The sequence below is a fragment of the Mobula birostris genome, chromosome 17, assembly GCF_030028105.1.
Source record: "Mobula birostris isolate sMobBir1 chromosome 17, sMobBir1.hap1, whole genome shotgun sequence".
NCBI classification, from domain to species: Eukaryota; Metazoa; Chordata; class Chondrichthyes; order Myliobatiformes; family Myliobatidae; genus Mobula; species Mobula birostris.
Window position 1 is genome coordinate 894,304 of NC_092386.1, and position 13,065 is coordinate 907,368.

Here is a 13,065-nt window from a genome sequence, read left to right on the forward strand (position 1 = left end):
TGGAAGGCTTGTGAAGGTAGAGGGTAAAATGAATGCAGCAAAATACACAGAAATCCTGGAGGAAAACCTGATGCAGTCTGCAAGGGAACTGTGACTTTGGAAAAGATTTGTTTTCCAGCAAGACAATGACCCCAGGCATAGTCCAAAGCTACACAGGAATGGCTTAAAAACAACAAAGTTAATGTCCTGGAGTGGCCAAGTCAGAGTCCAGACCTCAATCCAATTGGGAATTTGTGGCAGTACTTGAAAAGGGCTGTTCATTCACAATCCCCATGTAATCTGATAGAGCTTGAGCAGTTTTGTAAAGAAGAATGGGGAAAAATTGCAGCGTCCAAAGGTGCAATTACTAAATACTGAGTACTAATTACTAAATTACTAAAAAGGGGTGAATACCTATGTAATCAATTATTTTGTATTTTACATTTGTAATTAATTTGGTTCATTTTGTAGAGATCTGTTTTCATTTTGACATGAAAGGGTCTTTTTCTGTTGATCAGGGTCAAAAAAGCCAAATTAAATCCACTGTGATTCAATGTTGTAAAAGAAAACATGAAAACTTCTAAGTGGAGGCGGGGTTGGGGGTGTTGGATACCTTCAACAGGCAGTGTAAATGGCAAGAAGTGGCCAAAAGGCACGTGCCACCAAAAGCTAAACCTAAGATGGAGTAGGAAAAACACCAAAAATAGAAGTAGATCTGCCTCTCCCTCCATTTCTCCCTGTGAGACTCTATCCTAAAATCCTAGCTGACGGGCTGTGGAAAACCCTATGATGGAAATAGTCATGTTTGTCACGGCTGTCACACAACATTTCGCTCAGCAGCTGCAATGACAAACACAATTGACATAGTCCTATTCCGGAAACCATCTTCCCTCATATGAACAGGTTACCCCATCCAGTGCCTCGAGCACAGGGCAATCCTTCTGCACCCGGGGAACGGATTACAGGTGTCCCTCGCTTTCCGAACGTTTGCTTTACGAAACCTCACTGTTACGAAAGACCTACATTAGTACCCTGTTTTCGCTTTCAGAAGGCGTTTTCACTGTTACGAAAAACAAGCAGCATGCGATAAAAAATTCAGTGCGCGAAAAAAATCAGCACGCCATGAAAGGCAGCCGCTCTCCCCCGGTTCTCGCCGGCATTGCTTAAACACGCACCTGTGAGCAGCCGTTTGCAAGATGAGTTCTATGGTATCGGAAAAGTCTAAAAGAGCTCGTAAGGGTGTTACACTTAGCGTAAAACTAGACATAATTAAGCGTTTCGATCGTGGTGAATGAAGCAAGGACAGAGTGAGTTTGGCTTGTGGAAGTTGACGAAGATAATGTTGAAGAGGTTTTGACATCCCATAACCAAGAACTGATAGACAAAGAGCTGATGCAATTGGAAGAAGAAAGGATAGCAATCGAAACCAAATTCATCAGCGAAATGAACGTGAAGCAACTGCGTGAGATTTTTGCTGCAATGATAAAGTACGACTTTACTTTTGAAAGGCTACATAGGGTTGGGGGATATTTGCAAGATGGCTTGAGTCCTTACAAACAACTGTGTGATAGAAAAATGCGCGAGGCTCAGCAGTCAAGCAAGCCTTCCACATCAGCCACAGCAGACGACGAACCTCGACCTTCGACATCGAGGCGGGCAGTCATAGGAGAAGATGAGCTGCCTGGCCTAATGGAAACAGACGACGAGATGACACCCCAGTGTCCCACCACCCCAACACCCAGGCCGTGGACAGATACTGTACCGATTTGCAGAGAATGCAGCAGTAGCCGGGAGGCACACGGCACCTACAGTACGGTTGCCAGGTACTAGTGTCATTTTACAATGTGTTGATGATCAACTTAACTGATGATCAATTTAACAAACCATAATGTGCCAAAATTACATGTAGCTACCCCTGAAAAGTGCTGATGTCAGACAGATAACATGAGAATGATGAAGTGTAGAGAGAAAACTAGTACATAGTGAGTGTCCATAGCACCTCTGAAACATCTCCATGGTTACTAAATGCACATACTGGATATATGTGGATTGAATTTACCCCTGGCTACCTTTTATCTGGACAGGATGTTGTCACCCTGGAGTTGTGGAGCCTATGGTACGTTACTCTCATCACCTAAACCCCCTTACCCTCTCAAGGAAGAAAAGACCGTAAGACCAGAAGACAAAGGAGTAGAATTCGGCCATTCGGCCTACTGAGCCTGCTCTGCCATTCCATTATGACTGATCCCGGATCCCACTCAACCTCATACAACTGCCTCCTCGCCATAACCTCGATGCCCTGACCAATCAGGAAATTATCGACTTCCGCCTTAAATATACCCACGGACTTGGCCTCCACCGCTGTCTGTGGTAGAGCATTCCACAGATTCACTACTCTCTGTCTAGAATAAATTCTTCCTTACCTCTGGTTTAAAAGACTGTACTTCAATTTTGAAGCTGTGACCTCTAGTTCTGGATACCCCCACCAGAGGCAACATCCTCTCCATATCTTTCAATGTCCTTTCAACATTTGGTAGGTTTCAATGAGAGCTCCCCAAATTCTTCTAAATTCCAGTGAGTACAGGCGCAAAGCTGCCAAATGCTCCTCGTATGTTAACCCTTTCATTCGCAGACTCTCAGATGACAACACATCCTTTCTAGGATACGGGGCCCAAAACTGTTGGCAATACTTGATATGAAGCCTGATCAGTGTCTTATAAAGGCTCAGCGTTACCTCCTTGCTTTTCTATTCTATTCCCCTTGAAGAAAGTGCAAACATTGCATTCACGTTCTTTACCATAGACTCAACCTGTAAATTCACCTTCTGGGAGTCCTGCACGACTCATTGTTAATGCCTCCGCAATCTCTCCAGCTACTTCTTTCAGAACCCGAGGGTGCATTCCATCAGATCCAGGAGATATATCCACCTCAGACCATTAAGGTTCCTGAGCACCTTCTCAGTCATAATTTTTCTGAGCACCTACTCAGTCATAATTTTCACTGCACAAACTTCACTTCCCTGCCACTCTTGAATGTCCGGTATACTGCAGTCATCTTTCACTGGGAAGACTGATGCAAAATACACATTCAGTTCCTCTGCCCTCTCTGCATCTCTCATTACGATATCTCCAGCGTCATTTTGTATTGGTCCTATATCTATCCTCAACTCTCTTTTACCCTTTATAAACTTAAAAAAGCTCTTCATATCTTCTTTGATATTAGTCACCAGCTTCCTCTCATAATTCATCCTTTCCTTCCTAATAACCTTCTTAGTTTCCTTCTGCAAGTTTTCAAATGCTTCCCAATCCTCTATCTTCCCACTAGCTCTGGCTTCCTTGTATGCCCTCTCTTTTGCTTTTACTTTGGCTCTGACTTCACTTGTTACTTGACTATGAAATACTGTCACATTGAATTTTATTTTTCCCTCTCAAATTTCAACGTGAACTCCATCATATTGTGATCACTCTTCCCTGAGGGTTCCTTAACCTTAAGCTCTCTTATCACCTCTGGATCACTGCACAACACCCAATCCAGCACATCTAGTGGGCTCAACAACAAGCTCTTTAAAAGAGCCATCCCTTAGACGTTCTACAAATTCTCTCTCTTGAGGTCCAGTACTGACCTGGTTTTCCCAATCCACTTTCATGTTAAAATCCGCAACGATTTTAATTAGAGTTGTAACATTACCCTTATTACATGCCTTTTCCAGCTCCCTTTGTAATCTCAACCCCACATCATGGTTACTATTTGGAAGCCTATATATGATACCCATAATGATTTTTTTACCATTCACCCACAAAGATTCATCATTCTCTGATCCTATGTCACCTCTTTATAAAGATGTAATTCCATCTCTTACCAACAGAGCCACACCACCGCCTATGCCTACCTGCGTTCTTTCAATACAACATATATGCTTTGATGTTAAACTCCCATCTATGGCCTTCTTTCAGCCACGACTGATGGCCACAATGTCATACTGGCCAATCTCTAATTGCACCACGAGTTTGTCCACCTTATTCTGAACGCTACGCACATTTAAATACAGCACCTTCAGTCCTGCATTCTTCACGCTTCTGGATTTCTTATCTGTGGTACAATTTAACTCTTTGCTCTGTCTGCATTTCTAACCAATCATTGGTTCGTAAACAAGATTTATTTGTGACCAACTTTTATTGAATTTCTGTAACAAATTAATTTCTGTAATAGGGTATGGGGGTATACTGAGGATTCCTCAGAACCAAACAGCAGAAAACTACCCCATCAGTGCAGGGATCAAATTGATGTATCAAATATTCACAGATTGGACAGCGTTGAGGAAAGTTTGACACACACAATGAAGCAATTATTTACATGTACTTGTTAGTGTGTGTTAGAACAGGTCCAGTCCACTTACCCCCAGGTCATCGTACTTTGTCTGGGATAAAGTCCTCGATGAATCAATAAATATTCTGTAAGTTCACAGTCCTGCAACACCTGTACTAGATAAGATACAAGTACTGGAAGCTGACCGAGCCTTGGGAGCTAGCACATTGCATCCCAGTGATCTGAAAGAGGTCCTCATGGAACTGTGGTTGGTCCAACATTTCTAGAGATTTGGAAATTGTTGCTATGGATTGAAGTTAGTAAGTGTGACCCCAGTGCCAAACAAAAGATGGAGCCAAAAGAGGATCACTGCCCTATTAGCGGGACATCCCTATGGCTGGATCCTATGGTAAAGGATGGAATTACATAACTTCTAGGAGAGAATATTAGGATTGAGGATGGAGACACAAGAGACAATAGATGTTGGAATCTCGGGCAAGTCCAGCAGCATCTGGAATCATTGACATTTTGGGTCAAAATCCTGCCTCAGTATTTAATCAGGACTGATAAATCAACACAGGGTACTGAACCAACAGTTCTGTTCATCTACTGGAGTTTGAAAGGGAGAATATGACTACAGCTGTGATGGACCCTGATGTACACAGTGACACTGTGATCTCTGTCTTGCAGGCCAATGTTAGGCTGTCTTTCAGAAGAGTGACTCCTCACAAGATGGCAAACCCTAAAGAGTACTTGGTAAGGTTCTGAAAACTTGTGCCAAGCAACTTGGAGTAGTGTGTGCTGCCTTAATGACTATCACCCAGTAGCACTCACATCTATGGTGATGAAATGCATTGAGAGGTTGGTCATGCGAGAATGAACTCCTGCCTCAGCAAGGACCTAGACCCACTGTAATTTGCCTATTGCCACAATCGGTCAACAGCGGACGCAAGCTCAATGGCTCTTCACTCAGCCTTAGATCACCTGGGCAATACAAACACCCATGTCAGTTCGTTTACTATCGTTCAGCATTTAACACCATCATTCCTACAGTGCTGATTGATAAGCTACAGAACCTAGACTTCTGTAACTCCCTCTGTAATTGGATCCTCGACTTCCTAACCAGAAAACCACAATCTGTGTGGATTGATGTCTCCTCCTCGCAGATGATCAACACTAGCTCATCTCAGGGGTGTGTGCTTAGCCCTCTGCTCTACTCTCTCTACACCCATGACTGTGTGGCTTGTCATAACTCAAATGCCATCTATAAATTTGCTGATGATACAGCCATTGTTGGCAGAACCTCAGATGGAGACGAGGGGGTGTACTGGAGTGAGGTACATCAGCTAGTTGAGTGGTATCACAGCAACAACCTTGCACTCAAGGTCACTAAGACCAAAGAGTTGATTAGGGACTATAGAAAGGGTTGGATAGGGAACACAAACCAATCCTCGTAGAGGGAGTAGAATTGGAGAGAGTGAGCAGTTTCAAGTCCCCAGGTGTCATGATCTCTGAATATCCAACCCTTTCTACAGTTATCAAGGAGGCAATACAGCGACTAGATTTCATTAGGAACTTGGTTTGTCACCTAAGACACTTGAAAACTTCTACAGATGGACCATGGAGAGCATTCTGACAGGCTGCATCACTGTCTGGTGTGAGGGGGCTACTGCACAGGATCAAAAGAAGCTAAAGAAAGTTGCAGAATTAGTTAGCTCTATCTCAGGTAACTAGCCTCTATAGTATCCAAGACATCTTCAAGGACTAGTGGGCCAGAAAGGCAGCATCCATCATTAAGGACCCCCACCAGCCAGGACATTCCTCTTCTCATTGTTACCATCAGGAAGGAGGTACAGAAGCCTGAAGGCACACACTCAGTGATTCAGGAACAGCTTCTTCCCCTCTGCCATCTGATTCCTAAAAGTGAGGTCCATGAACACTACCTCACTTTTCTTATTTCTGTTTGTGAACTATTTTTAATTTAACTATTTAATATACATACATATCTTTTCTTATATTATTATGTATTGCATTGTACTGTTGCCACTATATTAACAAATTTGACGACATATGCTGGAGATATTAAACCCGATTCTGATTCTTATTCTGAGTTCTGTGAACAGACAGGAGTCAGCCAATAGACGCAGGGATTTGGATTTTCAGAATGCTGTGACACTGTACTACAGGATATTGATCAGCAAGGACAGAGCACATGGAGTTGGGGTTACAGACTGATCAGGATCACAATGGTCATCGGACAGAAAGAAAAGGCTCGGAATGAATGGGCCTCTCTGAGTTTGGCCAGGTTACAGCTCCTTGTGTTCAGCAGGGAACAGTAGTTTGCGTCCAAACAGTCATAATCTACATCAACACTTTGATTGTTGGATCAATTGCCCTCTATACGGATTTGCTGACCTCACCAAACCAGTGGCAGAACATCACGGGCAAACACTCCCTGTCTTTGGTACTATCAACCTTGGGCACTGCCTCAAACAGCTCCCCACTGTCCAGGACAGACCATCTTCTCACATCTCCCATCAGGCAGCAAATACAGAAGCCTGAAGTTCCACATCAGCAGGTTCAAGAACAGATACTTCCCTCCAACCATTTGCTTTTACAACAATCTGCATAACCATAAGCCCTACCTCAGTATAGCAACACTAGATTTGTGTTCCTTCTTGTAAATGTATAGTGATGTTTTTTTCAGGTGAAAGAGAGTGATCAATCTGTGGAATTCTCTGCCACCGGAAACAGTTGAGGCCAGTTCATTGGCTATATTTAAGAGGGAGTTAGATATGGCCCTTGTGGCTAAAGGGATCAGGGGGTATGGAGAGAAGGCAGGTACAGGGTTCTGAGTTGGATGATCAGCCATGATCATACTGAATGATGGTGCCGGCTCGGAGGGCCGAATGTCCTACTTCTGCGCCTATTTTCTAAGTTTCTATGTTTTTTCTAAGGAGTACTTTCAGAAAGGCGGGTGAACTTAGGGCTTGGATCAGCACCTGGAATTACGACAGTGTGGCCATTATTGAGGCTTCATTGCAGGAGGGGCAGAATGGCAGCTCAATGTTGCAGGTTTCTGTTGTTTTAAGCATGATAGAGCAGTGTTGATCAAAGGAGGAGGGGTGGCATTACTAGTCGGAAAATGTCACGGCAGTGCTCAATCAGGACAGGCTGGAGGGTTTCTCTACTGAAGCTACATGGGTAGAACTGAGGAATGAGAAAGGGATGACCACACTAATGGGAGGCCACATCTGCCAGCTAGGCACTAAGGGTTCAGATGACGATGACACTAATGGGATTATACTATAGATGACCCAAAGGTATAATTACCTTGGTAGCTTTATATCACAAGATGCCAGAAGTAAAGTAACCTCCAAAAAATCAAAAAATTAGAAGAGGTGACAAAGAGTAAGAAGATGTTGAATTGTTGTCACAGAGTCACAGACTTATTGAGTACAGAAACAGGCCCTTTGGCCCATCTAGTCTATGCCTAAATCATTTAAACTGCCTACTCCCACCAACCTGCACTGGGACCATAGGCCTCCATATCCCTACCATTCATGTACCTATCCAAACCTCTCAAACATTGAAATTGAGCTTGCATGCACCACTTGCACAGGCAGCTCATTCCACACTGTCATATCCCTCTACGTGAGTAAGTTTCCCCTCATGGTCCCTTAAACTTTTTAACTTTCACCCTTAACCCATGACCTCTGGTTGTGGTTCCACCCAACCTCAGTGGAAAATGCCTGCTTGCACTTGCCCTATCTATACCCCTCATAATTTTGTATACCTCTATCAAATCTCTCAATCTTCGACGTTCTAAGGTATATAGTCCTAACCAATTCAATCTTTCTTTATAACTCACGTCCTCCAGACCTGGCAACATCCTTCTAAATTGTCTCTATCTTTATTATTTCAAACTTGTTTACATCACCTAGGTAGGTGACGAAAACTACACACAATACTCCAAATTAGGACTCACCTACATCTTACAAAACTTCAACACAACATTCCATCTCCTGCACTCAATACATTGAGTTATGAAGGCCAACATGCCAAAAGCTTTCTTTACCACCCTGTCTATCTGTGATGCCACTTTCTTTACGACCCTGTCCATCTCAGGACTCGCACCACCACGTCCAGGAACAGGTATTGCCCCTCACCTATCGATCTCAGGACTCGCACCACCACGTCCAGGAACAGGTATTGCCCCTCACCTATCGATCTCAGGACTCGCACCACCGCGTCCAGGAACAGGTATTGCCCCTCACCTATCGATCTCTTGAACCAAACAGGATAACTTAGCTTCACTTGCCCCTTCATTGAAAAGTTCGCACAACCTATGGATTCACTTCAAAGAACTTTTCATCTAATGTTCTTGGTATTTATTGATTATTTATTTATTGTTTTCATTGTTTCTCTCTTTATGTATTTGCTCAGTTTGTTGTCTTTTGCATGCTGGCTGAGTGTCCAAGTTGGTGTGGTCTTTCATTGATTCTGTTACAGATATTATTCTATTGTGGATTTATTGAGTATGCACAAGAAAATGAATCTCAGGGTTGTGTATGGTTCCATGTAGATACTTTGATAAAAATTAACTTTTAACTTTGAAGGGAGGGAGACAGAAGAAAAGAAACTATTGCCCATTTAGCTTGACTTCACTGGTTGGGAAGATGTTGCACGAGATTACTAAGAATGATTTCTCGGTATTTGAAGACACATGATAAAATAGACAGAAAGCCTCCTTTCAAAACTATTCACATTCATTGAGGAAATAATCAGACCATAAGACCATAGGAGCAGAATTAGGTCATTTGGCCCATCGAGTCTGCTCTGCCATTTCTAAACGGGGAGTGAAGATGTGGTGAGGATATTTCCTCTAGTGGGAGACTCTGCTACCAGAGTACAAGAATGTCCCTTTAGAACAGAGATAAGGAGGATTTATTTACCAGAGGGAGGTGAATCTGTGGAATTCATTGGCACAGACGGCTGTGGAGGCCAAATAATTGGGTATCCTTAAAGAAGAAGTTTATATAACCATATAACAATTACATCATGGAAACAGGCTGCCTCAGCCCTTCTAGTCCATGCTGAACTCTTACTCTCACCTAGTCCCACCGACCTGAACTCAGCCCATAACCCTCCATTCCTTTCCTGTCCATATATCTATCCAATTTAACTTTAAACGACAATATCAAACCTGCCTCAACCACTTCTGCTGGAAGCTCGTTCCACACAGCTACCAGTCTCTGAGTAAAGAAGTTCCCCCTCATGTTACCCCTAAACTTTTGTCCTTTAACTCTCAACTCATGTCCTCTTGTTTGAATCTTCCCCACTCTCAATGGAAAAAGCCTATTCACGTCAACTCTATCTATCCCCCTCATAATTTTAAACACCTCTATCAAGTCCCCCCTCAACATTCTATGCTCCAAAGAATAAAGACCTAACTTGTTCAAACTTCCTCTGTAACTTAGGAGATGAAACCCAGGCAACATTTTATTAAACCTTCTCTGTACTCTCCTAATTTTATTGACATCTTTCCTATAATTCGGTGACCAGAACTGTACACAATACTCCAAATTTGGCATTACCAATGCCCTATACAATTTCAACATTACATCCCAACTCCTATACTCAATGCTCTGATTAATAAAGGCCAGCATACCAAAAGCTTTCTTCACCACCTTATCCACATGAGATTCCATCTTCAGGGAAATATGCACCATTATTCCTAGAATCTCTGTTCTACAGCGTTCTTCAATGCCCTACCATTTACCATGTATGTCCTATTTTGATTAGTCCTACCAAAATGTAGCACCTTACATTTTTCAGCATTAAACTCCATTTGCCATCTCTCAGCCCACTCTTCTAACTGTCCTAAATCTCTGCAAGCTTTGAAAACCTACTTCATCATCCACAACGCCACCTATCTTAGTATCATCTGCATACTTATCATCCAATTTACCACCCCATCATCCAGATCATTAATATATAATTACAAACAACATTGGACCCAGTACAGATCCCTGAGGCACACCGCTACACACCGTCCTCCAATCTGACACATGGTTATCCAGCATTACTCTCTGGTGTCTCCCATCTAGCCACTGCTGAATCCATTTTACTACTTCCATATTAATGCCTAACGATTGAACCTTCCTAACTAACCTTCCATGTGGAACCTTGTCAAAGGTCTTACTGAAGTCCATATAGACAACATCCACCGCTTTACCCTCGTCAACTTTCTTAGTAACCTCATCAAAAAATTCAATAGGATTTGGCAAACGTGACCTTCCATGCACAAATCCATGTTGACTGTTCTTAATCAGACCCTGTCTATCCAGATAATTATATATACCATCTCTAAGAATACTTTCCATCAACTTACCCACCACTGACATCAAACTCACAGGCCAATAATTGCCAAGTTTACTCTTAGAACCCTTTTTAAACAATGGAACCACATGAGCAATACTCCAATCCTCTGGCACCATCCCCGTTTCTAATGACATTTGAAATATTTCTGTCAGAGCCCCTGCTATTTCCACATTAACTTCCCTCAAGGTCCTAAGGAATATCTTGTCCGGACCCGGAGACTTATCCACCTTTATATTCCTTAAAAGGATCAGTACTTCCTCTTCTTTAATTGTCATACTTTCCATAACTACCCTTCTTGTTTCCTTTACCTTACACAATTCAATATCCTTCTCCTTAGTGAATACTGAAGAAAAGAAACTGTTCAAAATCTCCCCCATCTCTTTTGGCTCCGCACATAGCTGTCCACTCTGATTCTCCAAGGGACCAATTTTATCCCTCACTATCATTTTGACACTCACATAACTGTAGAAACTCCTTGGATTTATTTTCACCTTACTTGCCAAAGCAGCCTCGTATCTTCTTTTAGCTTTTCTAATTTCTTTCTTAAGATTCTTTTTACATTCTTTATATTCCTTGAGCACCTCATTAACTCCAAGCTGCCTATATTTACTGAAGATCCTTCTCTTTTTCTGAACCAAGTTTCCAATATCTCTTGAATACCATGGCTCTCTCAAACTTTTAACCTTTCCTTTCAATCTAACAGGAACATAAAGATTCTGTACCCTCAAAATTTCACCTTTAAATGACCTTCATTTCTCTATTACATCCTTCCCATAAAACAAATTGTCCCAATCCACACCTTCAAAATCCTTTTGCATTCTCCTCAAAGTTAGCCTTTCTCCAATCAAAAATCTCAATCCTAGGTCCAGTCCTATCCTTCTCCATAATTACACTGAAACTAATTGTACTGCGATCACTGGACCCGAAGTGCCCCCCAACACATACCTCTGTCACCTGCCCTATCTCATTCCCTAACAGGAGATCCAACACTGCCCCTTCTCTAGTTGGTACCTCTATGTATTGCTCCAAAAAACTATCCTGCACACATTTGACAAACTCCAAACCATGCAGCCCTTTTACAGAATGGGTTTCCCAGTCTATGTGTGGAAAATTAAAATCTCCCACAATCACAACCTTGTGCTTACTACAAATATCTGCTATCTCCTTACAAATTTGCTCCTCCTCAGTCCCCATTAGGTGGTCTATAATACACCCTATAAGAGTCACAACACTTTTCCTATTCCTCAATTCCACCCAAATAGCTGCCCTAGATGAGTCCACTAATCTATCCTGCCAGAGCACCCCTGTTATATATTCTCTGACAACCAATGCAACACCTCCCCCTCTTGCCCCTCCTGTTCTATCACACCTGAAGCAACGAAATCCTGGAATATTTAGAACATAAAATAGTACAGCACAGTACAGGCCCTTCGGCCCACAACGTTGTGCCGACCCTCAAACCCTGCCTCCCACATATCCCCCACCTTAGATTCCTCCATATACCTGTCTAGTAGTGTCTTAAACTTCACTGGAGTGTCTGCCTCCACCACTGACTCAGGCAGTGTATTCCACGCACCAACCACTCTCTGAGTAAAAAACCTTCCTCTAATATCCCCCTTGAACTTCCCACCCCTCACCTTAAAGCTATGTCCTCTTGTATTGAGCAGTGGTGCCCTGGGGAAGAGGCGCTGGCTATCCACTCTATCTATTCCTCTTATTATCTTGTACACCTCTATCATGTCTCCTCTCGTCCTCCTTCTCTCCAAAGAGTAAAGCCCTAGCTCCCTTAATCTCTGATCATAATGCATACTTTCTAAACCAGGCAGCATCCTGGTAAATCTCCTCTGTACCCTTTCCAATGCTTCCACATCCTTCCTATAGTGAGGTGACCAGAACTGGACACAGTAATCCAAGTGTGGCCTAACCACACCCCTCCTTTAGTTGCCAATCACACCCCTCCTGCAACCACGTTTCACTAATAGCTACAACGTCATATCTCCAGGTATCAATCCATGCTCTAAACTCATCCACCTTTCTTACAATGCTCCTAGCATTAAAACAGATGCATTTAAGAAACTCTCTACCTCCTACTCTCTGTTTGTCCTTAATGGAACAAACAACTTTGTTATCTTTTTCTTCCTTTTCCCCTAAATCAACCTCCCATCTCCTAGTCTCTTAATTTGATTCCCTCCCCCCAACCATTCTAGTTTAAAGTCACCTCAGTAGCCCTTGCAAATCTCCCCGCCAGGATATTGGTCCCCCTAGGATTCAAGTGCAACCCGTCCCCTTTGTACAGATCAATCAGTGGTCCCAATGATCCAAAAACCCGAATCCCTGCCCCCTGCTCCAATCCCTCAGCCATGCATTTATCCTCCACCTCATTGCATTCCTACTCTC